Genomic DNA, 23,330 nt, shown 5'->3' on the forward strand with positions numbered 1-23,330 from the left:
TGCAAAACGCACCATTCTTCTTGTTTTTGCTCTGCAAAGCAGCCTTTTCAAGGGTTGGCTTGGGTGACAAAATGTCTTGTGTAGGCGTGGGTTTGTCTCCCTCTCGCTCTCTCTCCCTAAGATGTGTCCGGCATAGGCCAGGGTGCCACTCGAGGCCCAAACCAATTCTGGTTATCGCTTCTCGGCCTTTTGGCTAAGATCAAGTGTAGTATCTGTTCTTATCAGTTTAATATCTGATACGTCCCCTATCTGGGGACCATATATTAAATGGATTTTTAGAACAGGGAGATGGAAAAAGAGCTTGCTCTGTCCACTCCACGCATTGACCTGGTATTGCAGTACCTCCAGGAACGGTGCACCCCTTCTTAACCCAGTTTCCAAAAGCAGAACTCGATTCACCTGATTCATATTAGCCCGATTAGCGAATTGAAATGAATTTTTATCTAACACACTTTTTACTTGCTTTATTCATCCAAATAGCAAACTCATCACCACTCAACTTCACCAACTCTGCTATGTCCCGTGCAGTATCTTGTTGTCAGTCTAATCTAGATCATGTGTAATTGAATGGAATAGATCCCTTTTGGACAAAGTGGAGTCAGATGCTGCAGTGACCACAGGTGTGAGAGGATCTACAATTGGCATCTGGTGTTATCTCTCTGCTTCCACTCCAAATAAAGTTACCTGTTGTTACCTGAACGTCAAATACTAAGAATGGGCGGCCTATGAAAGAATTAGTACTTTCATTAAGTATACTAAACCGGCTAATTGGGAATAGACAAACTGTAAAAAGCCCTCTGAGAAAGCCCCTCTCTAACCTTTGTTAGTAAGCTTTTCTGTAGCCTGCCTGTTGATGTATTTTCGGTTTGAACAGTGCACAACATGAAGAGACGGAACACTGGCGGCTTGTCACAATGCCCCCCGATGACATCACAATAGCGCTGCTGCCTAGAAAACAAGCTGCGCAGAAGAAGTTGTTCTTTGGGTGGGAGGGTGGGCTAGTGGAAGGAGGGGGCAATCTCTTTTTTTCCCGGGTGGTAGGGGGATGACAGGAGAAGGGAAGCGGGTGGTGAGAAAGGTACAGAGGGCAGGGTTTGGGGGCTGGGAAGGAAAGGGAAAAGATTAGGGTTTGGGGATGATGAAAGGGCTTTCTACGGGTAAGGATGGCAAAGGGTGGCAGTGACGGAAAGTCAGGCAACCTGTCCTGTCCGTCTTTTTGTATCGTGAATTGGAAAGACTGCAAGGGGGAGGGGAGTTGCTTGCGCCCTAAAGGAGGAGTTATTCAGATTCATTGCAGTGGGCGGCGGCTGCAAAACGCACCATTCTTCTTGTTTTTGCTCTGCAAAGCAGCCTTTTCAAGGGTTGGCTTGGGTGACAAAATGTCTTGTGTAGGCGTGGGTTTGTCTCCCTCTCGCTCTCTCTCCCTAAGATGTGTCCGGCATAGGCCAGGGTGCCACTCGAGGCCCAAACCAATTCTGGTTATCGCTTCTCGGCCTTTTGGCTAAGATCAAGTGTAGTTTGGGAGGGTACTACCTTGGTTGGTGCTGAACGGTGCCAGGGTATTGCACAACTGCTGGCCTTGGGGGAGTGTGCATCGTAGGATGTCATAGCCCTCTTGTGACGGACGGTTACCTGGGCAACGAGAGGCAGTCACTTTATTAATTTCAAACTCATCCTTCAAAAAAAAAAAAAAAAAAAAATCTGTTCTTATCAGTTTAATATCTGATACGTCCCCTATCTGGGGACCATATATTAAATGGATTTTTAGAACAGGGAGATGGAAAAAGAGCTTGCTCTGTCCACTCCACGCATTGACCTGGTATTGCAGTACCTCCAGGAACGGTGCACCCCTTCTTAACCCAGTTTCCAAAAGCAGAACTCGATTCACCTGATTCATATTAGCCCGATTAGCGAATTGAAATGAATTTTTATCTAACACACTTTTTACTTGCTTTATTCATCCAAATAGCAAACTCATCACCACTCAACTTCACCAACTCTGCTATGTCCCGTGCAGTATCTTGTTGTCAGTCTAATCTAGATCATGTGTAATTGAATGGAATAGATCCCTTTTGGACAAAGTGGAGTCAGATGCTGCAGTGACCACAGGTGTGAGAGGATCTACAATTGGCATCTGGTGTTATCTCTCTGCTTCCACTCCAAATAAAGTTACCTGTTGTTACCTGAACGTCAAATACTAAGAATGGGCGGCCTATGAAAGAATTAGTACTTTCATTAAGTATACTAAACCGGCTAATTGGGAATAGACAAACTGTAAAAAGCCCTCTGAGAAAGCCCCTCTCTAACCTTTGTTAGTAAGCTTTTCTGTAGCCTGCCTGTTGATGTATTTTCGGTTTGAACAGTGCACAACATGAAGAGACGGAACACTGGCGGCTTGTCACAATGCCCCCCGATGACATCACAATAGCGCTGCTGCCTAGAAAACAAGCTGCGCAGAAGAAGTTGTTCTTTGGGTGGGAGGGTGGGCTAGTGGAAGGAGGGGGCAATCTCTTTTTTTCCCGGGTGGTAGGGGGATGACAGGAGAAGGGAAGCGGGTGGTGAGAAAGGTACAGAGGGCAGGGTTTGGGGGCTGGGAAGGAAAGGGAAAAGATTAGGGTTTGGGGATGATGAAAGGGCTTTCTACGGGTAAGGATGGCAAAGGGTGGCAGTGACGGAAAGTCAGGCAACCTGTCCTGTCCGTCTTTTTGTATCGTGAATTGGAAAGACTGCAAGGGGGAGGGGAGTTGCTTGCGCCCTAAAGGAGGAGTTATTCAGATTCATTGCAGTGGGCGGCGGCTGCAAAACGCACCATTCTTCTTGTTTTTGCTCTGCAAAGCAGCCTTTTCAAGGGTTGGCTTGGGTGACAAAATGTCTTGTGTAGGCGTGGGTTTGTCTCCCTCTCGCTCTCTCTCCCTAAGATGTGTCCGGCATAGGCCAGGGTGCCACTCGAGGCCCAAACCAATTCTGGTTATCGCTTCTCGGCCTTTTGGCTAAGATCAAGTGTAGTATCTGTTCTTATCAGTTTAATATCTGATACGTCCCCTATCTGGGGACCATATATTAAATGGATTTTTAGAACAGGGAGATGGAAAAAGAGCTTGCTCTGTCCACTCCACGCATTGACCTGGTATTGCAGTACCTCCAGGAACGGTGCACCCCTTCTTAACCCAGTTTCCAAAAGCAGAACTCGATTCACCTGATTCATATTAGCCCGATTAGCGAATTGAAATGAATTTTTATCTAACACACTTTTTACTTGCTTTATTCATCCAAATAGCAAACTCATCACCACTCAACTTCACCAACTCTGCTATGTCCCGTGCAGTATCTTGTTGTCAGTCTAATCTAGATCATGTGTAATTGAATGGAATAGATCCCTTTTGGACAAAGTGGAGTCAGATGCTGCAGTGACCACAGGTGTGAGAGGATCTACAATTGGCATCTGGTGTTATCTCTCTGCTTCCACTCCAAATAAAGTTACCTGTTGTTACCTGAACGTCAAATACTAAGAATGGGCGGCCTATGAAAGAATTAGTACTTTCATTAAGTATACTAAACCGGCTAATTGGGAATAGACAAACTGTAAAAAGCCCTCTGAGAAAGCCCCTCTCTAACCTTTGTTAGTAAGCTTTTCTGTAGCCTGCCTGTTGATGTATTTTCGGTTTGAACAGTGCACAACATGAAGAGACGGAACACTGGCGGCTTGTCACAATGCCCCCCGATGACATCACAATAGCGCTGCTGCCTAGAAAACAAGCTGCGCAGAAGAAGTTGTTCTTTGGGTGGGAGGGTGGGCTAGTGGAAGGAGGGGGCAATCTCTTTTTTTCCCGGGTGGTAGGGGGATGACAGGAGAAGGGAAGCGGGTGGTGAGAAAGGTACAGAGGGCAGGGTTTGGGGGCTGGGAAGGAAAGGGAAAAGATTAGGGTTTGGGGATGATGAAAGGGCTTTCTACGGGTAAGGATGGCAAAGGGTGGCAGTGACGGAAAGTCAGGCAACCTGTCCTGTCCGTCTTTTTGTATCGTGAATTGGAAAGACTGCAAAGGGGAGGGGAGTTGCTTGCGCCCTAAAGGAGGAGTTATTCAGATTCATTGCAGTGGGCGGCGGCTGCAAAACGCACCATTCTTCTTGTTTTTGCTCTGCAAAGCAGCCTTTTCAAGGGTTGGCTTGGGTGACAAAATGTCTTGTGTAGGCGTGGGTTTGTCTCCCTCTCGCTCTCTCTCCCTAAGATGTGTCCGGCATAGGCCAGGGTGCCACTCGAGGCCCAAACCAATTCTGGTTATCGCTTCTCGGCCTTTTGGCTAAGATCAAGTGTAGTATCTGTTCTTATCAGTTTAATATCTGATACGTCCCCTATCTGGGGACCATATATTAAATGGATTTTTAGAACAGGGAGATGGAAAAAGAGCTTGCTCTGTCCACTCCACGCATTGACCTGGTATTGCAGTACCTCCAGGAACGGTGCACCCCTTCTTAACCCAGTTTCCAAAAGCAGAACTCGATTCACCTGATTCATATTAGCCCGATTAGCGAATTGAAATGAATTTTTATCTAACACACTTTTTACTTGCTTTATTCATCCAAATAGCAAACTCATCACCACTCAACTTCACCAACTCTGCTATGTCCCGTGCAGTATCTTGTTGTCAGTCTAATCTAGATCATGTGTAATTGAATGGAATAGATCCCTTTTGGACAAAGTGGAGTCAGATGCTGCAGTGACCACAGGTGTGAGAGGATCTACAATTGGCATCTGGTGTTATCTCTCTGCTTCCACTCCAAATAAAGTTACCTGTTGTTACCTGAACGTCAAATACTAAGAATGGGCGGCCTATGAAAGAATTAGTACTTTCATTAAGTATACTAAACCGGCTAATTGGGAATAGACAAACTGTAAAAAGCCCTCTGAGAAAGCCCCTCTCTAACCTTTGTTAGTAAGCTTTTCTGTAGCCTGCCTGTTGATGTATTTTCGGTTTGAACAGTGCACAACATGAAGAGACGGAACACTGGCGGCTTGTCACAATGCCCCCCGATGACATCACAATAGCGCTGCTGCCTAGAAAACAAGCTGCGCAGAAGAAGTTGTTCTTTGGGTGGGAGGGTGGGCTAGTGGAAGGAGGGGGCAATCTCTTTTTTTCCCGGGTGGTAGGGGGATGACAGGAGAAGGGAAGCGGGTGGTGAGAAAGGTACAGAGGGCAGGGTTTGGGGGCTGGGAAGGAAAGGGAAAAGATTAGGGTTTGGGGATGATGAAAGGGCTTTCTACGGGTAAGGATGGCAAAGGGTGGCAGTGACGGAAAGTCAGGCAACCTGTCCTGTCCGTCTTTTTGTATCGTGAATTGGAAAGACTGCAAGGGGGAGGGGAGTTGCTTGCGCCCTAAAGGAGGAGTTATTCAGATTCATTGCAGTGGGCGGCGGCTGCAAAACGCACCATTCTTCTTGTTTTTGCTCTGCAAAGCAGCCTTTTCAAGGGTTGGCTTGGGTGACAAAATGTCTTGTGTAGGCGTGGGTTTGTCTCCCTCTCGCTCTCTCTCCCTAAGATGTGTCCGGCATAGGCCAGGGTGCCACTCGAGGCCCAAACCAATTCTGGTTATCGCTTCTCGGCCTTTTGGCTAAGATCAAGTGTAGTATCTGTTCTTATCAGTTTAATATCTGATACGTCCCCTATCTGGGGACCATATATTAAATGGATTTTTAGAACAGGGAGATGGAAAAAGAGCTTGCTCTGTCCACTCCACACATTGACCTGGTATTGCAGTACCTCCAGGAACGGTGCACCCCTTCTTAACCCAGTTTCCAAAAGCAGAACTCGATTCACCTGATTCATATTAGCCCGATTAGCGAATTGAAATGAATTTTTATCTAACACACTTTTTACTTGCTTTATTCATCCAAATAGCAAACTCATCACCACTCAACTTCACCAACTCTGCTATGTCCCGTGCAGTATCTTGTTGTCAGTCTAATCTAGATCATGTGTAATTGAATGGAATAGATCCCTTTTGGACAAAGTGGAGTCAGATGCTGCAGTGACCACAGGTGTGAGAGGATCTACAATTGGCATCTGGTGTTATCTCTCTGCTTCCACTCCAAATAAAGTTACCTGTTGTTACCTGAACGTCAAATACTAAGAATGGGCGGCCTATGAAAGAATTAGTACTTTCATTAAGTATACTAAACCGGCTAATTGGGAATAGACAAACTGTAAAAAGCCCTCTGAGAAAGCCCCTCTCTAACCTTTGTTAGTAAGCTTTTCTGTAGCCTGCCTGTTGATGTATTTTCGGTTTGAACAGTGCACAACATGAAGAGACGGAACACTGGCGGCTTGTCACAATGCCCCCCGATGACATCACAATAGCGCTGCTGCCTAGAAAACAAGCTGCGCAGAAGAAGTTGTTCTTTGGGTGGGAGGGTGGGCTAGTGGAAGGAGGGGGCAATCTCTTTTTTTCCCGGGTGGTAGGGGGATGACAGGAGAAGGGAAGCGGGTGGTGAGAAAGGTACAGAGGGCAGGGTTTGGGGGCTGGGAAGGAAAGGGAAAAGATTAGGGTTTGGGGATGATGAAAGGGCTTTCTACGGGTAAGGATGGCAAAGGGTGGCAGTGACGGAAAGTCAGGCAACCTGTCCTGTCCGTCTTTTTGTATCGTGAATTGGAAAGACTGCAAGGGGGAGGGGAGTTGCTTGCGCCCTAAAGGAGGAGTTATTCAGATTCATTGCAGTGGGCGGCGGCTGCAAAACGCACCATTCTTCTTGTTTTTGCTCTGCAAAGCAGCCTTTTCAAGGGTTGGCTTGGGTGACAAAATGTCTTGTGTAGGCGTGGGTTTGTCTCCCTCTCGCTCTCTCTCCCTAAGATGTGTCCGGCATAGGCCAGGGTGCCACTCGAGGCCCAAACCAATTCTGGTTATCGCTTCTCGGCCTTTTGGCTAAGATCAAGTGTAGTATCTGTTCTTATCAGTTTAATATCTGATACGTCCCCTATCTGGGGACCATATATTAAATGGATTTTTAGAACAGGGAGATGGAAAAAGAGCTTGCTCTGTCCACTCCACGCATTGACCTGGTATTGCAGTACCTCCAGGAACGGTGCACCCCTTCTTAACCCAGTTTCCAAAAGCAGAACTCGATTCACCTGATTCATATTAGCCCGATTAGCGAATTGAAATGAATTTTTATCTAACACACTTTTTACTTGCTTTATTCATCCAAATAGCAAACTCATCACCACTCAACTTCACCAACTCTGCTATGTCCCGTGCAGTATCTTGTTGTCAGTCTAATCTAGATCATGTGTAATTGAATGGAATAGATCCCTTTTGGACAAAGTGGAGTCAGATGCTGCAGTGACCACAGGTGTGAGAGGATCTACAATTGGCATCTGGTGTTATCTCTCTGCTTCCACTCCAAATAAAGTTACCTGTTGTTACCTGAACGTCAAATACTAAGAATGGGCGGCCTATGAAAGAATTAGTACTTTCATTAAGTATACTAAACCGGCTAATTGGGAATAGACAAACTGTAAAAAGCCCTCTGAGAAAGCCCCTCTCTAACCTTTGTTAGTAAGCTTTTCTGTAGCCTGCCTGTTGATGTATTTTCGGTTTGAACAGTGCACAACATGAAGAGACGGAACACTGGCGGCTTGTCACAATGCCCCCCGATGACATCACAATAGCGCTGCTGCCTAGAAAACAAGCTGCGCAGAAGAAGTTGTTCTTTGGGTGGGAGGGTGGGCTAGTGGAAGGAGGGGGCAATCTCTTTTTTTCCCGGGTGGTAGGGGGATGACAGGAGAAGGGAAGCGGGTGGTGAGAAAGGTACAGAGGGCAGGGTTTGGGGGCTGGGAAGGAAAGGGAAAAGATTAGGGTTTGGGGATGATGAAAGGGCTTTCTACGGGTAAGGATGGCAAAGGGTGGCAGTGACGGAAAGTCAGGCAACCTGTCCTGTCCGTCTTTTTGTATCGTGAATTGGAAAGACTGCAAGGGGGAGGGGAGTTGCTTGCGCCCTAAAGGAGGAGTTATTCAGATTCATTGCAGTGGGCGGCGGCTGCAAAACGCACCATTCTTCTTGTTTTTGCTCTGCAAAGCAGCCTTTTCAAGGGTTGGCTTGGGTGACAAAATGTCTTGTGTAGGCGTGGGTTTGTCTCCCTCTCGCTCTCTCTCCCTAAGATGTGTCCGGCATAGGCCAGGGTGCCACTCGAGGCCCAAACCAATTCTGGTTATCGCTTCTCGGCCTTTTGGCTAAGATCAAGTGTAGTATCTGTTCTTATCAGAACAAACTGAGCTAGCTACACTTGACGAGATACGATCAGGGAGACGAGCTCCAAAGCCCAGCCGAGACCGGAAGAGGGAGATCGGACGGAAGAAGAGCTTGGCAGAAAGAAGCAAGAAGACGAAGGCTCGGAGAAGACTTGGGGAGACCAGAGGAACTTCGAGGAGGAACACAGCGGGAGAAGACACCCGGAGAAGAATCCAAGATCCAGCTCCGGGAACTCAAGCAGGAACCAGCCATGGCAAGCAAGCCAGAGAAGGCAGCCAAGAAGGCTCAGGACCCAGGGACCTCCAGGAAGGCTCATCCAGAGGCTTCTTCGGCCCAAGAGGCCCCTACCTCCGACGCCAGCCAGCCGGAGGGAGCCCGGACGCCGCCTGAAAAGGCTCCAACCCTGGAGCCTTGGATGCGGCAGACGGTCGCCCTGAAGCTAAAGGCGGTGGATGGTAGGTTGCCGGACATGTCCAGCGACGTGTTCTGCAAGAAGATGATTCTGGATCAGGGCTTCTCCAGGGCGGAAACCCTGAGTGTCCAGACCTTCATGACTGGCATTTTTCTGGTAACCTTTGCCACGGTGAATGCCTGCAGGAGATACTGGGAGACGATGAACGCAGCGATGCCGGACTCCCCTTTTCATTCTTTTTTAGGATCCTGTCCTATACAGAGGGATGAGAAGAGGATCACGGTCTCCATGCGGAACCCGCACACCCCAGGAAGAGACATCTCCACGTTCCTGGGACGTCTCTGCACAGTGGTGAGGGAGCCATCCCACATCCTTAACGGCAACGGATTCTGGACGGGTAAGTGGTCAGTAACCGTTCGACTCTACAGGGAACCAGCATCCGAGGATGGTCTCCAGCACCTGCCCCCGACATTCTCTCTGGGAAACTCCTTTGGTCTCATCTACTACCCGGACATGCCACACAACTGCAGGAAATGTGGCGGGAAAGGGCATTCGATGAAGACCTGCAAGGAGGACGCCTGCAGGGTTTGCCGGGTGACAGGACACAGCTCCAAGGACTGCCCAAAGAAGAAGACTTGCAACCTATGTGGACAGGCGGACCACCTTTACAAGGACTGCCCACAGCGGGAGAAATCCTGGGCAAGGGTTGCCGCGGCGACCCAGTATCGGGTAGTCACAGCCTCGTCGACCAAGGCAGCTACGACCAAGGCCACAGAGGCCAAGGACAAGGCGGCCAAGAACCCGGCGACCGTGGCTCCAGCCGATGCCCCAGCAGCCACGGAGTCCAGGGAAAAGAAGGGTAAGAAAACTGTTGCCCCCTCCCTGGTCCCCCCCCCTGTCACCCCTGTCCAAACCCCCCCCCCCCCCGGCCAACCCTACTGAGGATTCCACTACCTCCACCTCATTTCCCTACTCCTCAGTTGGTCTCCTCACCCCCCCCCCAAAGCCCACTCTCCCTCCCCAGACCATGAGAGCAGAGGGCCTCAGCACTCTTGCACTTTTCACCGAGGAGGATTTTCCAGCTCTTGTCTCCTCAGGTACAGGCCAAAGGAAAAGGAAGGTGGAAGATAGTCCTGTCGCAGAACCTTCCAAGCTGTTCATTGTGGACCTTAACCCACCCCAGGAAGAGGAGGATGGCCTCCTCCCAGAACCGGACGTGTTGGAGCAGATGGTGGAGTCCCTTGTGGCCGAAGAAGAAATGGAGGAGTCGGAAGCCACTGAGGCACCATCCCTGCTTGATCAGCTAGCAGAAGAGGGTCTGCTGGAGATACCCTTACCAGCAGGTGCCAAAGAGGAAGAACCGCCCGACCGGAGTGGTAACTAAGGCACACCGCCTGCTCTAACTTTCTCTTTCCTCCAATGACTGCTAACATTAACATCTTTTCCATTAATGTTAGGAGCATCAGAGACAAGTTCCGACGTCAGACAATTTTTGCGTTCCTTAACACTCAGTCTAGTGATGTATTTTTCCTGCAGGAATGCTCCCTTCCCTCCTCTAGGTCCTTCAACCATCTGGCCAGGGAGTGGACCCATGGCCCATCCTACTGGTCTGGCGGGGGCGACTGTAGGTCCGCGGGGGTCGCCGTGCTGATCAGGGGAAGCGCCTTCACATTGGACTCTGTTCAGGAAATCGTCTGCGGCAGGTTACTGCTCGTGGATGGCACCTGGGCGGGAGAACCTGTCAGGTTCATCAATGTGTATGCTTCTCCTGTGAAGAGCGATCGACTGGAGCTCCTCCAAGCCCTGCGCCCTCAGCTCGCTACCGCCAGGACGGTAGTGATGGCCGGGGATTTCAACTGCCCGATTGAGGAGGATGGACGCAGTTCTGGAACGGCTGCCAAGTTGGACGTCACATCCAAACTGCTCATTGAGATGGTGACCGAAGCCTCTCTTGTGGACGTTGTTGGCTCCATCGGACACGGATCCGTGAACTATTCATGGTGCCGATCCGATGGCTCGCTGCGTTCCAGGATTGACTTTGTGTTTACCTCTCGGGCGGTTGGGCGGAGTGGGCACTCGATGGTCCCCTGCTTCTTCTCTGACCACAGAGCCATTCACTTTCAAGGTGTGCTGGGCCATGGCTTCCCCATTGGCCCGGGCTCCTGGAAGCTGAACTGCTCTCTGCTGGAAAAGGGTGAGATTCTGGAGGAGCTTAGAGCTGCCTACTCCACGTGGCGGGCCTACAAGGCGGGCTTCCAGTCTGTTTCTGACTGGTGGGAATACGTTAAACTCGAGTTCCGTTTCTTCTTTCAGGCAAAGAGTCAACAACAGGCGTGTCTGAAGAGGAGGGACTTCAGGAGACTCCAGCGTGAGCTGCGTTCCCTGCAGGACCTTCTTCGATGCGGCTGGGACGTGAGAGAGGAGCTGGAGGAGACTAAGAGGAGCCTGAAAAGGCACTTCGAGGAGGAGTCCGAGCGAATTGTCTTCCGTTCCAAAGTGGAGAACCTGGAGAAGGGTGAGAAATGTAACTCGTTCTTTTTCAGGAAACTCCACGCCGGTCACACGCCCATGAATGAACTACGAGACGAGAGTGGAAACATGCGACGCGGGAAAGAGAACGTGATGAAGGTCGTCAGCGACTTCTACAGCGAACTCTACGCCCGCAAGACTACTGACCCCGAGGCCGCCGATAAGTTCCTGTCAGGTATCACTAACCATCTTGACCCTGCAGACGCGGCGGCCATGGATGTTCCTCTGACGGTGGACGAGCTGCTCTCGGCCGCCAAATCCTTTAGTTCTGGCAGGACACCGGGCAGTGACGGCCTCCCAGCAGAGCTCTATGTAGCGCTGGGAGACCTAATCTGTCCGGACCTGTTAGGGCTGTATGAGGAGATGGTGGTGGAGGGCAGAATGCCTCCATCTCTGAGGGAAGGAATGGTCACGATCCTGTACAAGCGTAAAGGAGAGAGGTGCGACCTGAAGAATTGGCGTCCCATCACCCTTCTGAACGTCGACTACAAGATCCTGGCCAAGACGATGGCAACGAGATTGAAGACTGTTATCGGACGGATCATCCACCCGGATCAGACCTGCGGCATCCCCGGACGTCGCATCGCAGACAGCCTGGCTCTCATGCGGGACACGGTCGAGTACATCAAAGCCCGCCGGGTGCACGCAGCCCTGATCTCGTTGGATCAGGAAAAGGCCTTCGACCGTGTTTCCCATGAGTTCCTGGGCAAAGCTCTGCACAGGTTAGGTTTGGGTAACATGTTTTGCTTGTATGTCCAACTAATGTATTTTGATATTCACAGCTCGGTGTTGGTGAACGGCTGGAAGACTGACCCCTTCCCGGTCCTCTCAGGGGTCAGACAAGGCTGTCCTCTGTCACCTCTTCTTTTTGTTTGTGTTATAGAACTCTTTGCAGAGGCTATCCGGCGGAATGGAGAGATCAGAGGGATCACCGCACCAGGACCAGAACGCTTCGAGGTCAAGTGCTCGCTCTACATGGACGACGTGACTGTCTTCTGCGCGGACCGGCGCTCAGTCGACACCCTCGTCCAGACCTGTGAGACCTTCGGACGGGCTTCGGGAGCCAAAGTCAACTGCGGGAAGTCGGAAGCCATGCTCTTCGGGGACTGGCAGCCGGCCTCTTCCGCCCCCTTCCCTTTCAGCATCCAGCCGGATTTCATCAAGGTTCTTGGAGTCTGGTTCGGGAAGGAAGGAGCAGCCCTCAAGTCCTGGGAGGAACGCTTGACCAAGATCACCCAACGGATCGGTCTGTGGAGCCTCAGACGCCTCACCTGTGAGGGCAAAGCACTGGTCCTGCGTAACGAGGTACTGCCCGTGCTGCAGTACACGGCCCAGGCCTGGCCCCCCCTTGCCACCGTGTGCAGGGCCATTACCAGGACGGTGTTTCGTTTTGTCTGGGGATCCAAGATGGACAGAGTAAAGCGGAGCATCATGTACAAGGATCCTCGCAAGGGTGGGAAGGGCGTACCCGATATCCCCACCCTCCTGCGATCCTCCTTCGTATGTGACTGCGTTCGCCGAACTCTGCGAGTCAAGAGGGGTTCCGCGGGTGGGTCCATGTCTCGCTTCTTCCTGCTCCCCCTTTGGAGACGGTTAGGCTGGGACAAGTGGGACAGCTCCTTCCCCTACAACTGGACGGCGCCATGGTTCTACGGAGACGTGGTTCGGTTTGTGAGGGAACACCAACTGGAGGGACTCAAGCCTGATTTGTGGAAGCCAAAGACTATCCACAAACTCATCAGAGCCAAGGACGAAATGGAGAACATTCCAGGACTTCATCACGACACACTGGAGACTGTTTGGACAAACGTGTCATCGGCTGGATTGACCAACGGGCACAAGGACTTGTCATGGATGGCGATACAGGGCGGACTGCCCGTCCGGTCATTCATGCACGCCCGGAACCTGTGCAAAACCCGGTACTGCCCAAGGTGCCCCTTCGTGGAGGAAACATCGCTGCACGCCTTTTGGGACTGCCGTTTCGCACAGCGCCTGTTGGTTGCCCTGGAGGATGACCTGAGGAACTCCGTCCCCAGAGAGAGCCTATCGTACCATTCCGTACTTTATGGACTCTTCCCTGGGACTCACACCGTTGGAGCCATCCAGGAGGCTTGGCGCCTTATGAACTGCTTTAAGGACGCTATTTGGGTCGCCAGGAACCGGCTCATCTTGAAGAGGGAGAGGATGTCTATCCAGGATTGCCGCAGGCTGATCCACAGCCTGCTCAGAGACTATTCCATCATGGACAGTCCGGACGACAGCGCCGAGGAGGAGGTTTAGACCTCTTCCATGCCCCCTCCCTCCTTTTCCCGTTATGTGCGTCTTTCAATAAAGCTTCGGGCCTGTGATTTCCCCACCCTATCCCCCTTTTCCCCTACCCCCATCCCCCAATCGCCGGTTCGTCGTTATTTATTGTCTAACTTTTTCTTTCAGCTTGAGTGTTATGGATAAGCATAGGAGTGTGATGTATAGTTTAGTGCGTCGTACTCTATGGCTATGTAAGAAGGATTGTATAGTTCTGTGTGTACGGGGCTGCGGCACTGTACACGGTTTGTTACCTTTTTGTGAGTAGTGCATGATAATAAAGATGCTGTTAAATCAAAAAATCTGTTCTTATCAGTTTAATATCTGATACGTCCCCTATCTGGGGACCATATATTAAATGGATTTTTAGAACAGGGAGATGGAAAAAGAGCTTGCTCTGTCCACTCCACGCATTGACCTGGTATTGCAGTACCTCCAGGAACGGTGCACCCCTTCTTAACCCAGTTTCCAAAAGCAGAACTCGATTCACCTGATTCATATTAGCCCGATTAGCGAATTGAAATGAATTTTTATCTAACACACTTTTTACTTGCTTTATTCATCCAAATAGCAAACTCATCACCACTCAACTTCACCAACTCTGCTATGTCCCGTGCAGTATCTTGTTGTCAGTCTAATCTAGATCATGTGTAATTGAATGGAATAGATCCCTTTTGGACAAAGTGGAGTCAGATGCTGCAGTGACCACAGGTGTGAGAGGATCTACAATTGGCATCTGGTGTTATCTCTCTGCTTCCACTCCAAATAAAGTTACCTGTTGTTACCTGAACGTCAAATACTAAGAATGGGCGGCCTATGAAAGAATTAGTACTTTCATTAAGTATACTAAACCGGCTAATTGGGAATAGACAAACTGTAAAAAGCCCTCTGAGAAAGCCCCTCTCTAACCTTTGTTAGTAAGCTTTTCTGTAGCCTGCCTGTTGATGTATTTTCGGTTTGAACAGTGCACAACATGAAGAGACGGAACACTGGCGGCTTGTCACAATGCCCCCCGATGACATCACAATAGCGCTGCTGCCTAGAAAACAAGCTGCGCAGAAGAAGTTGTTCTTTGGGTGGGAGGGTGGGCTAGTGGAAGGAGGGGGCAATCTCTTTTTTTCCCGGGTGGTAGGGGGATGACAGGAGAAGGGAAGCGGGTGGTGAGAAAGGTACAGAGGGCAGGGTTTGGGGGCTGGGAAGGAAAGGGAAAAGATTAGGGTTTGGGGATGATGAAAGGGCTTTCTACGGGTAAGGATGGCAAAGGGTGGCAGTGACGGAAAGTCAGGCAACCTGTCCTGTCCGTCTTTTTGTATCATGAATTGGAAAGACTGCAAGGGGGAGGGGAGTTGCTTGCGCCCTAAAGGAGGAGTTATTCAGATTCATTGCAGTGGGCGGCGGCTGCAAAACGCACCATTCTTCTTGTTTTTGCTCTGCAAAGCAGCCTTTTCAAGGGTTGGCTTGGGTGACAAAATGTCTTGTGTAGGCGTGGGTTTGTCTCCCTCTCGCTCTCTCTCCCTAAGATGTGTCCGGCATAGGCCAGGGTGCCACTCGAGGCCCAAACCAATTCTGGTTATCGCTTCTCGGCCTTTTGGCTAAGATCAAGTGTAGTCCCTTCATTGGGTTTGCCTTGGTCTTGGCTGGGAGGGGCCCGGGCTTGCACAACCGCCGGCCTCGGGGATTGTTGCGCCTTTTGGTGCTTACGTCCCCTTATGGCTGGTGGTTCCTGGGCTCGGGAGGAGATCACCTGCGGCACTGCGCTTTTGTGTGGTGGCCGATGACCGTTTTCTGAAATTTGCGGATGTAATCTCATCTGTTCTTATCAGTTTAATATCTGATACGTCCCCTATCTGGGGACCATATATTAAATGGATTTTTAGAACAGGGAGATGGAAAAAGAGCTTGCTCTGTCCACTCCACGCATTGACCTGGTATTGCAGTACCTCCAGGAACGGTGCACCCCTTCTTAACCCAGTTTCCAAAAGCAGAACTCGATTCACCTGATTCATATTAGCCCGATTAGCGAATTGAAATGAATTTTTATCTAACACACTTTTTACTTGCTTTATTCATCCAAATAGCAAACTCATCACCACTCAACTTCACCAACTCTGCTATGTCCCGTGCAGTATCTTGTTGTCAGTCTAATCTAGATCATGTGTAATTGAATGGAATAGATCCCTTTTGGACAAAGTGGAGTCAGATGCTGCAGTGACCACAGGTGTGAGAGGATCTACAATTGGCATCTGGTGTTATCTCTCTGCTTCCACTCCAAATAAAGTTACCTGTTGTTACCTGAACGTCAAATACTAAGAATGGGCGGCCTATGAAAGAATTAGTACTTTCATTAAGTATACTAAACCGGCTAATTGGGAATAGACAAACTGTAAAAAGCCCTCTGAGAAAGCCCCTCTCTAACCTTTGTTAGTAAGCTTTTCTGTAGCCTGCCTGTTGATGTATTTTCGGTTTGAACAGTGCACAACATGAAGAGACGGAACACTGGCGGCTTGTCACAATGCCCCCCGATGACATCACAATAGCGCTGCTGCCTAGAAAACAAGCTGCGCAGAAGAAGTTGTTCTTTGGGTGGGAGGGTGGGCTAGTGGAAGGAGGGGGCAATCTCTTTTTTTCCCGGGTGGTAGGGGGATGACAGGAGAAGGGAAGCGGGTGGTGAGAAAGGTACAGAGGGCAGGGTTTGGGGGCTGGGAAGGAAAGGGAAAAGATTAGGGTTTGGGGATGATGAAAGGGCTTTCTACGGGTAAGGATGGCAAAGGGTGGCAGTGACGGAAAGTCAGGCAACCTGTCCTGTCCGTCTTTTTGTATCGTGAATTGGAAAGACTGCAAGGGGGAGGGGAGTTGCTTGCGCCCTAAAGGAGGAGTTATTCAGATTCATTGCAGTGGGTGGCGGCTGCAAAACGCACCATTCTTCTTGTTTTTGCTCTGCAAAGCAGCCTTTTCAAGGGTTGGCTTGGGTGACAAAATGTCTTGTGTAGGCGTGGGTTTGTCTCCCTCTCGCTCTCTCTCCCTAAGATGTGTCCGGCATAGGCCAGGGTGCCACTCGAGGCCCAAACCAATTCTGGTTATCGCTTCTCGGCCTTTTGGCTAAGATCAAGTGTAGTATCTGTTCTTATCAGTTTAATATCTGATACGTCCCCTATCTGGGGACCATATATTAAATGGATTTTTAGAACAGGGAGATGGAAAAAGAGCTTGCTCTGTCCACTCCACGCATTGACCTGGTATTGCAGTACCTCCAGGAACGGTGCACCCCTTCTTAACCCAGTTTCCAAAAGCAGAACTCGATTCACCTGATTCATATTAGCCCGATTAGCGAATTGAAATGAATTTTTATCTAACACACTTTTTACTTGCCTTATTCATCCAAATAGCAAACTCATCACCACTCAACTTCACCAACTCTGCTATGTCCCGTGCAGTATCTTGTTGTCAGTCTAATCTAGATCATGTGTAATTGAATGGAATAGATCCCTTTTGGACAAAGTGGAGTCAGATGCTGCAGTGACCACAGGTGTGAGAGGATCTACAATTGGCATCTGGTGTTATCTCTCTGCTTCCACTCCAAATAAAGTTACCTGTTGTTACCTGAACGTCAAATACTAAGAATGGGCGGCCTATGAAAGAATTCGTACTTTCATTAAGTATACTAAACCGGCTAATTGGGAATAGACAAACTGTAAAAAGCCCTCTGAGAAAGCCCCTCTCTAACCTTTGTTAGTAAGCTTTTCTGTAGCCTGCCTGTTGATGTATTTTCGGTTTGAACAGTGCACAACATGAAGAGACGGAACACTGGCGGCTTGTCACAATGCCCCCCGATGACATCACAATAGCGCTGCTGCCTAGAAAACAAGCTGCGCAGAAGAAGTTGTTCTTTGGGTGGGAGGGTGGGCTAGTGGAAGGAGGGGGCAATCTCTTTTTTTCCCGGGTGGTAGGGGGATGACAGGAGAAGGGAAGCGGGTGGTGAGAAAGGTACAGAGGGCAGGGTTTGGGGGCTGGGAAGGAAAGGGAAAAGATTAGGGTTTGGGGATGATGAAAGGGCTTTCTACGGGTAAGGATGGCAAAGGGTGGCAGTGACGGAAAGTCAGGCAACCTGTCCTGTCCGTCTTTTTGTATCGTGAATTGGAAAGACTGCAAGGGGGAGGGGAGTTGCTTGCGCCCTAAAGGAGGAGTTATTCAGATTCATTGCAGTGGGCGGCGGCTGCAAAACGCACCATTCTTCTTGTTTTTGCTCTGCAAAGCAGCCTTTTCAAGGGTTGGCTTGGGTGACAAAATGTCTTGTGTAGGCGTGGGTTTGTCTCCCTCTCGCTCTCTCTCCCTAAGATGTGTCCGGCATAGGCCAGGGTGCCACTCGAGGCCCAAACCAATTCTGGTTATCGCTTCTCGGCCTTTTGGCTAAGATCAAGTGTAGTATCTGTTCTTATCAGTTTAATATCTGATACGTCCCCTATCTGGGGACCATATATTAAATGGATTTTTAGAACAGGGAGATGGAAAAAGAGCTTGCTCTGTCCACTCCACGCATTGACCTGGTATTGCAGTACCTCCAGGAACGGTGCACCCCTTCTTAACCCAGTTTCCAAAAGCAGAACTCGATTCACCTGATTCATATTAGCCCGATTAGCGAATTGAAATGAATTTTTATCTAACACACTTTTTACTTGCTTTATTCATCCAAATAGCAAACTCATCACCACTCAACTTCACCAACTCTGCTATGTCCCGTGCAGTATCTTGTTGTCAGTCTAATCTAGATCATGTGTAATTGAATGGAATAGATCCCTTTTGGACAAAGTGGAGTCAGATGCTGCAGTGACCACAGGTGTGAGAGGATCTACAATTGGCATCTGGTGTTATCTCTCTGCTTCCACTCCAAATAAAGTTACCTGTTGTTACCTGAACGTCAAATACTAAGAATGGGCGGCCTATGAAAGAATTAGTACTTTCATTAAGTATACTAAACCGGCTAATTGGGAATAGACAAACTGTAAAAAGCCCTCTGAGAAAGCCCCTCTCTAACCTTTGTTAGTAAGCTTTTCTGTAGCCTGCCTGTTGATGTATTTTCGGTTTGAACAGTGCACAACATGAAGAGACGGAACACTGGCGGCTTGTCACAATGCCCCCCGATGACATCACAATAGCGCTGCTGCCTAGAAAACAAGCTGCGCAGAAGAAGTTGTTCTTTGGGTGGGAGGGTGGGCTAGTGGAAGGAGGGGGCAATCTCTTTTTTTCCCGGGTGGTAGGGGGATGACAGGAGAAGGGAAGCGGGTGGTGAGAAAGGTACAGAGGGCAGGGTTTGGGGGCTGGGAAGGAAAGGGAAAAGATTAGGGTTTGGGGATGATGAAAGGGCTTTCTACGGGTAAGGATGGCAAAGGGTGGCAGTGACGGAAAGTCAGGCAACCTGTCCTGTCCGTCTTTTTGTATCGTGAATTGGAAAGACTGCAAGGGGGAGGGGAGTTGCTTGCGCCCTAAAGGAGGAGTTATTCAGATTCATTGCAGTGGGCGGCGGCTGCAAAACGCACCATTCTTCTTGTTTTTGCTCTGCAAAGCAGCCTTTTCAAGGGTTGGCTTGGGTGACAAAATGTCTTGTGTAGGCGTGGGTTTGTCTCCCTCTCGCTCTCTCTCCCTAAGATGTGTCCGGCATAGGCCAGGGTGCCACTCGAGGCCCAAACCAATTCTGGTTATCGCTTCTCGGCCTTTTGGCTAAGATCAAGTGTAGTATCTGTTCTCGGCCTTTTGGCTAAGATCAAGTGTAGTGTTGTTCGAAGAGGTGGTTTAAGCTCCAGGCCACCTTAGTACAATGATACAATGCACACTGGAAGGTTGCGCTTGCTAGTACTCTGGGTGGATAGTATATTCATCAAGAGGAAAACATGGCCCTACCAGGATCGAGGCTATTAGACTGAGTAAGGGTGGGGGGCTATGGTACAACGTGCCCCAGGACTGACGACCCTGGAGTGAGTCTGAGCTTGCTGGCTTGGGACCCCGGCAAGCCTTGGGCTCTGTAGCACACCGTACCTTGCCTTTTCATACTTTTTGAGCATATTACCCTATCCTGGCCTTCTGGCTAGGAAGGGAAATTTTTATAATCCCGGTCGGAGGTCTGGTCAGCTTTGGGCTGAGAAACTAACACCCGGTTGGAGGTCCGGGTCAGCTTCGGCTGAGAAACCAACACCCGGTTGGAGGTCTGGGTCAGCTTCGGCTGAGAAACCAACACCCGGTTGGAGGTCCGGTTAGCCTTGGGCTGAGAAACCAACACCGGTTGACGGTCCGGGCAGTTTCGGCTGCGAAACCAACAACTAGTAGCTCTCTACTCCACTTGGGTAAGATGCCTGGGTGGACGCTGGGAGCAACAACAAGGCTCAACCAGGCTTCGGCTTGGGGGAGCACCGAAGATCCCTGACCCTTGCTGTGGCCTTCTGGCTCGGAGGGACGGGGTTGATTTTTGGGGACCCTCTCCTCACGGTGGGGTCCACACGAATCCTAGCCTTTGCACTGTTTTTGGTGTGACTTCGGTCATGCATTTTTTGTGGTGCTTTGGAAAGCTTCATTAAATCAAAAAATCTGTTCTTATCAGTTTAATATCTGATACGTCCCCTATCTGGGGACCATATATTAAATGGATTTTTAGAACAGGGAGATGGAAAAAGAGCTTGCTCTGTCCACTCCACGCATTGACCTGGTATTGCAGTACCTCCAGGAACGGTGCACCCCTTCTTAACCCAGTTTCCAAAAGCAGAACTCGATTCACCTGATTCATATTAGCCCGATTAGCGAATTGAAATGAATTTTTATCTAACACACTTTTTACTTGCTTTATTCATCCAAATAGCAAACTCATCACCACTCAACTTCACCAACTCTGCTATGTCCCGTGCAGTATCTTGTTGTCAGTCTAATCTAGATCATGTGTAATTGAATGGAATAGATCCCTTTTGGACAAAGTGGAGTCAGATGCTGCAGTGACCACAGGTGTGAGAGGATCTACAATTGGCATCTGGTGTTATCTCTCTGCTTCCACTCCAAATAAAGTTACCTGTTGTTACCTGAACGTCAAATACTAAGAATGGGCGGCCTATGAAAGAATTAGTACTTTCATTAAGTATACTAAACCGGCTAATTGGGAATAGACAAACTGTAAAAAGCCCTCTGAGAAAGCCCCTCTCTAACCTTTGTTAGTAAGCTTTTCTGTAGCCTGCCTGTTGATGTATTTTCGGTTTGAACAGTGCACAACATGAAGAGACGGAACACTGGCGGCTTGTCACAATGCCCCCCGATGACATCACAATAGCGCTGCTGCCTAGAAAACAAGCTGCGCAGAAGAAGTTGTTCTTTGGGTGGGAGGGTGGGCTAGTGGAAGGAGGGGGCAATCTCTTTTTTTCCCGGGTGGTAGGGGGATGACAGGAGAAGGGAAGCGGGTGGTGAGAAAGGTACAGAGGGCAGGGTTTGGGGGCTGGGAAGGAAAGGGAAAAGATTAGGGTTTGGGGATGATGAAAGGGCTTTCTACGGGTAAGGATGGCAAAGGGTGGCAGTGACGGAAAGTCAGGCAACCTGTCCTGTCCGTCTTTTTGTATCGTGAATTGGAAAGACTGCAAGGGGGAGGGGAGTTGCTTGCGCCCTAAAGGAGGAGTTATTCAGATTCATTGCAGTGGGCGGCGGCTGCAAAACGCACCATTCTTCTTGTTTTTGCTCTGCAAAGCAGCCTTTTCAAGGGTTGGCTTGGGTGACAAAATGTCTTGTGTAGGCGTGGGTTTGTCTCCCTCTCGCTCTCTCTCCCTAAGATGTGTCCGGCATAGGCCAGGGTGCCACTCGAGGCCCAAACCAATTCTGGTTATCGCTTCTCGGCCTTTTGGCTAAGATCAAGTGTAGTATCTGTTCTTATCAGTTTAATATCTGATACGTCCCCTATCTGGGGACCATATATTAAATGGATTTTTAGAACAGGGAGATGGAAAAAGAGCTTGCTCTGTCCACTCCACGCATTGACCTGGTATTGCAGTACCTCCAGGAACGGTGCACCCCTTCTTAACCCAGTTTCCAAAAGCAGAACTCGATTCACCTGATTCATATTAGCCCGATTAGCGAATTGAAATGAATTTTTATCTAACACACTTTTTACTTGCTTTATTCATCCAAATAGCAAACTCATCACCACTCAACTTCACCAACTCTGCTATGTCCCGTGCAGTATCTTGTTGTCAGTCTAATCTAGATCATGTGTAATTGAATGGAATAGATCCCTTTTGGACAAAGTGGAGTCAGATGCTGCAGTGACCACAGGTGTGAGAGGATCTACAATTGGCATCTGGTGTTATCTCTCTGCTTCCACTCCAAATAAAGTTACCTGTTGTTACCTGAACGTCAAATACTAAGAATGGGCGGCCTATGAAAGAATTAGTACTTTCATTAAGTATACTAAACCGGCTAATTGGGAATAGACAAACTGTAAAAAGCCCTCTGAGAAAGCCCCTCTCTAACCTTTGTTAGTAAGCTTTTCTGTAGCCTGCCTGTTGATGTATTTTCGGTTTGAACAGTGCACAACATGAAGAGACGGAACACTGGCGGCTTGTCACAATGCCCCCCGATGACATCACAATAGCGCTGCTGCCTAGAAAACAAGCTGCGCAGAAGAAGTTGTTCTTTGGGTGGGAGGGTGGGCTAGTGGAAGGAGGGGGCAATCTCTTTTTTTCCCGGGTGGTAGGGGGATGACAGGAGAAGGGAAGCGGGTGGTGAGAAAGGTACAGAGGGCAGGGTTTGGGGGCTGGGAAGGAAAGGGAAAAGATTAGGGTTTGGGGATGATGAAAGGGCTTTCTACGGGTAAGGATGGCAAAGGGTGGCAGTGACGGAAAGTCAGGCAACCTGTCCTGTCCGTCTTTTTGTATCGTGAATTGGAAAGACTGCAAGGGGGAGGGGAGTTGCTTGCGCCCTAAAGGAGGAGTTATTCAGATTCATTGCAGTGGGCGGCGGCTGCAAAACGCACCATTCTTCTTGTTTTTGCTCTGCAAAGCAGCCTTTTCAAGGGTTGGCTTGGGTGACAAAATGTCTTGTGTAGGCGTGGGTTTGTCTCCCTCTCGCTCTCTCTCCCTAAGATGTGTCCGGCATAGGCCAGGGTGCCACTCGAGGCCCAAACCAATTCTGGTTATCGCTTCTCGGCCTTTTGGCTAAGATCAAGTGTAGTATCTGTTCTTATCAGTTTAATATCTGATACGTCCCCTATCTGGGGACCATATATTAAATGGATTTTTAGAACAGGGAGATGGAAAAAGAGCTTGCTCTGTCCACTCCACGCATTGACCTGGTATTGCAGTACCTCCAGGAACGGTGCACCCCTTCTTAACCCAGTTTCCAAAAGCAGAACTCGATTCACCTGATTCATATTAGCCCGATTAGCGAATTGAAATGAATTTTTATCTAACACACTTTTTACTTGCTTTATTCATCCAAATAGCAAACTCATCACCACTCAACTTCACCAACTCTGCTATGTCCCGTGCAGTATCTTGTTGTCAGTCTAATCTAGATCATGTGTAATTGAATGGAATAGATCCCTTTTGGACAAAGTGGAGTCAGATGCTGCAGTGACCACAGGTGTGAGAGGATCTACAATTGGCATCTGGTGTTATCTCTCTGCTTCCACTCCAAATAAAGTTACCTGTTGTTACCTGAACGTCAAATACTAAGAATGGGCGGCCTATGAAAGAATTAGTACTTTCATTAAGTATACTAAACCGGCTAATTGGGAATAGACAAACTGTAAAAAGCCCTCTGAGAAAGCCCCTCTCTAACCTTTGTTAGTAAGCTTTTCTGTAGCCTGCCTGTTGATGTATTTTCG

At 49.2% G+C, this 23,330-nt stretch overlaps 12 non-coding genes and 3 pseudogenes across 12 annotated transcripts; all 15 read left to right on the plus strand.

The window, feature by feature from the left end:
• Positions 1 to 173: 173 nt before the first annotated feature.
• On the plus strand, positions 174 to 364 carry LOC142277874 (U2 spliceosomal RNA). Its single transcript, XR_012740964.1, has one exon. It is a non-coding gene; the product is annotated as a U2 spliceosomal RNA (small nuclear RNA).
• Positions 365 to 1,657: 1,293 nt separating this feature from the next.
• On the plus strand, positions 1,658 to 1,853 carry LOC142277848 (U2 spliceosomal RNA). Its single transcript, XR_012740948.1, has one exon. It is a non-coding gene; the product is annotated as a U2 spliceosomal RNA (small nuclear RNA).
• A 1,117-nt stretch (positions 1,854 to 2,970) lies between these two features.
• Positions 2,971 to 3,161, plus strand: LOC142277875 (U2 spliceosomal RNA). Its single transcript, XR_012740965.1, has one exon. It is a non-coding gene; the product is annotated as a U2 spliceosomal RNA (small nuclear RNA).
• Positions 3,162 to 4,278: 1,117 nt separating this feature from the next.
• LOC142277876 (U2 spliceosomal RNA) lies at positions 4,279 to 4,469 on the plus strand. The gene has a single exon (XR_012740966.1). It is a non-coding gene; the product is annotated as a U2 spliceosomal RNA (small nuclear RNA).
• Positions 4,470 to 5,586: 1,117 nt separating this feature from the next.
• Positions 5,587 to 5,777, plus strand: LOC142277812 (U2 spliceosomal RNA). The gene has a single exon (XR_012740918.1). It is a non-coding gene; the product is annotated as a U2 spliceosomal RNA (small nuclear RNA).
• Positions 5,778 to 6,894: 1,117 nt separating this feature from the next.
• On the plus strand, positions 6,895 to 7,085 carry LOC142277878 (U2 spliceosomal RNA). The gene has a single exon (XR_012740968.1). It is a non-coding gene; the product is annotated as a U2 spliceosomal RNA (small nuclear RNA).
• A 1,117-nt stretch (positions 7,086 to 8,202) lies between these two features.
• On the plus strand, positions 8,203 to 8,307 carry LOC142277850 (U2 spliceosomal RNA; annotated as a pseudogene).
• Positions 8,308 to 13,736: 5,429 nt separating this feature from the next.
• Positions 13,737 to 13,941, plus strand: LOC142277821 (U2 spliceosomal RNA; annotated as a pseudogene).
• Positions 13,942 to 15,263: 1,322 nt separating this feature from the next.
• On the plus strand, positions 15,264 to 15,448 carry LOC142277842 (U2 spliceosomal RNA). The gene has a single exon (XR_012740943.1). It is a non-coding gene; the product is annotated as a U2 spliceosomal RNA (small nuclear RNA).
• A 1,117-nt stretch (positions 15,449 to 16,565) lies between these two features.
• Positions 16,566 to 16,756, plus strand: LOC142277879 (U2 spliceosomal RNA). The gene has a single exon (XR_012740969.1). It is a non-coding gene; the product is annotated as a U2 spliceosomal RNA (small nuclear RNA).
• Positions 16,757 to 17,873: 1,117 nt separating this feature from the next.
• Positions 17,874 to 18,064, plus strand: LOC142277880 (U2 spliceosomal RNA). Its single transcript, XR_012740970.1, has one exon. It is a non-coding gene; the product is annotated as a U2 spliceosomal RNA (small nuclear RNA).
• Positions 18,065 to 19,181: 1,117 nt separating this feature from the next.
• Positions 19,182 to 19,335, plus strand: LOC142277849 (U2 spliceosomal RNA; annotated as a pseudogene).
• Positions 19,336 to 20,020: 685 nt separating this feature from the next.
• Positions 20,021 to 20,214, plus strand: LOC142277823 (U2 spliceosomal RNA). The gene has a single exon (XR_012740926.1). It is a non-coding gene; the product is annotated as a U2 spliceosomal RNA (small nuclear RNA).
• Positions 20,215 to 21,331: 1,117 nt separating this feature from the next.
• On the plus strand, positions 21,332 to 21,522 carry LOC142277881 (U2 spliceosomal RNA). Its single transcript, XR_012740971.1, has one exon. It is a non-coding gene; the product is annotated as a U2 spliceosomal RNA (small nuclear RNA).
• Positions 21,523 to 22,639: 1,117 nt separating this feature from the next.
• LOC142277882 (U2 spliceosomal RNA) lies at positions 22,640 to 22,830 on the plus strand. The gene has a single exon (XR_012740972.1). It is a non-coding gene; the product is annotated as a U2 spliceosomal RNA (small nuclear RNA).
• Positions 22,831 to 23,330: the final 500 nt, after the last annotated feature.

This window comes from Anomaloglossus baeobatrachus, unplaced genomic scaffold, assembly GCF_048569485.1.
Source record: "Anomaloglossus baeobatrachus isolate aAnoBae1 unplaced genomic scaffold, aAnoBae1.hap1 Scaffold_413, whole genome shotgun sequence".
NCBI lineage: Eukaryota > Metazoa > Chordata > Amphibia > Anura > Aromobatidae > Anomaloglossus > Anomaloglossus baeobatrachus.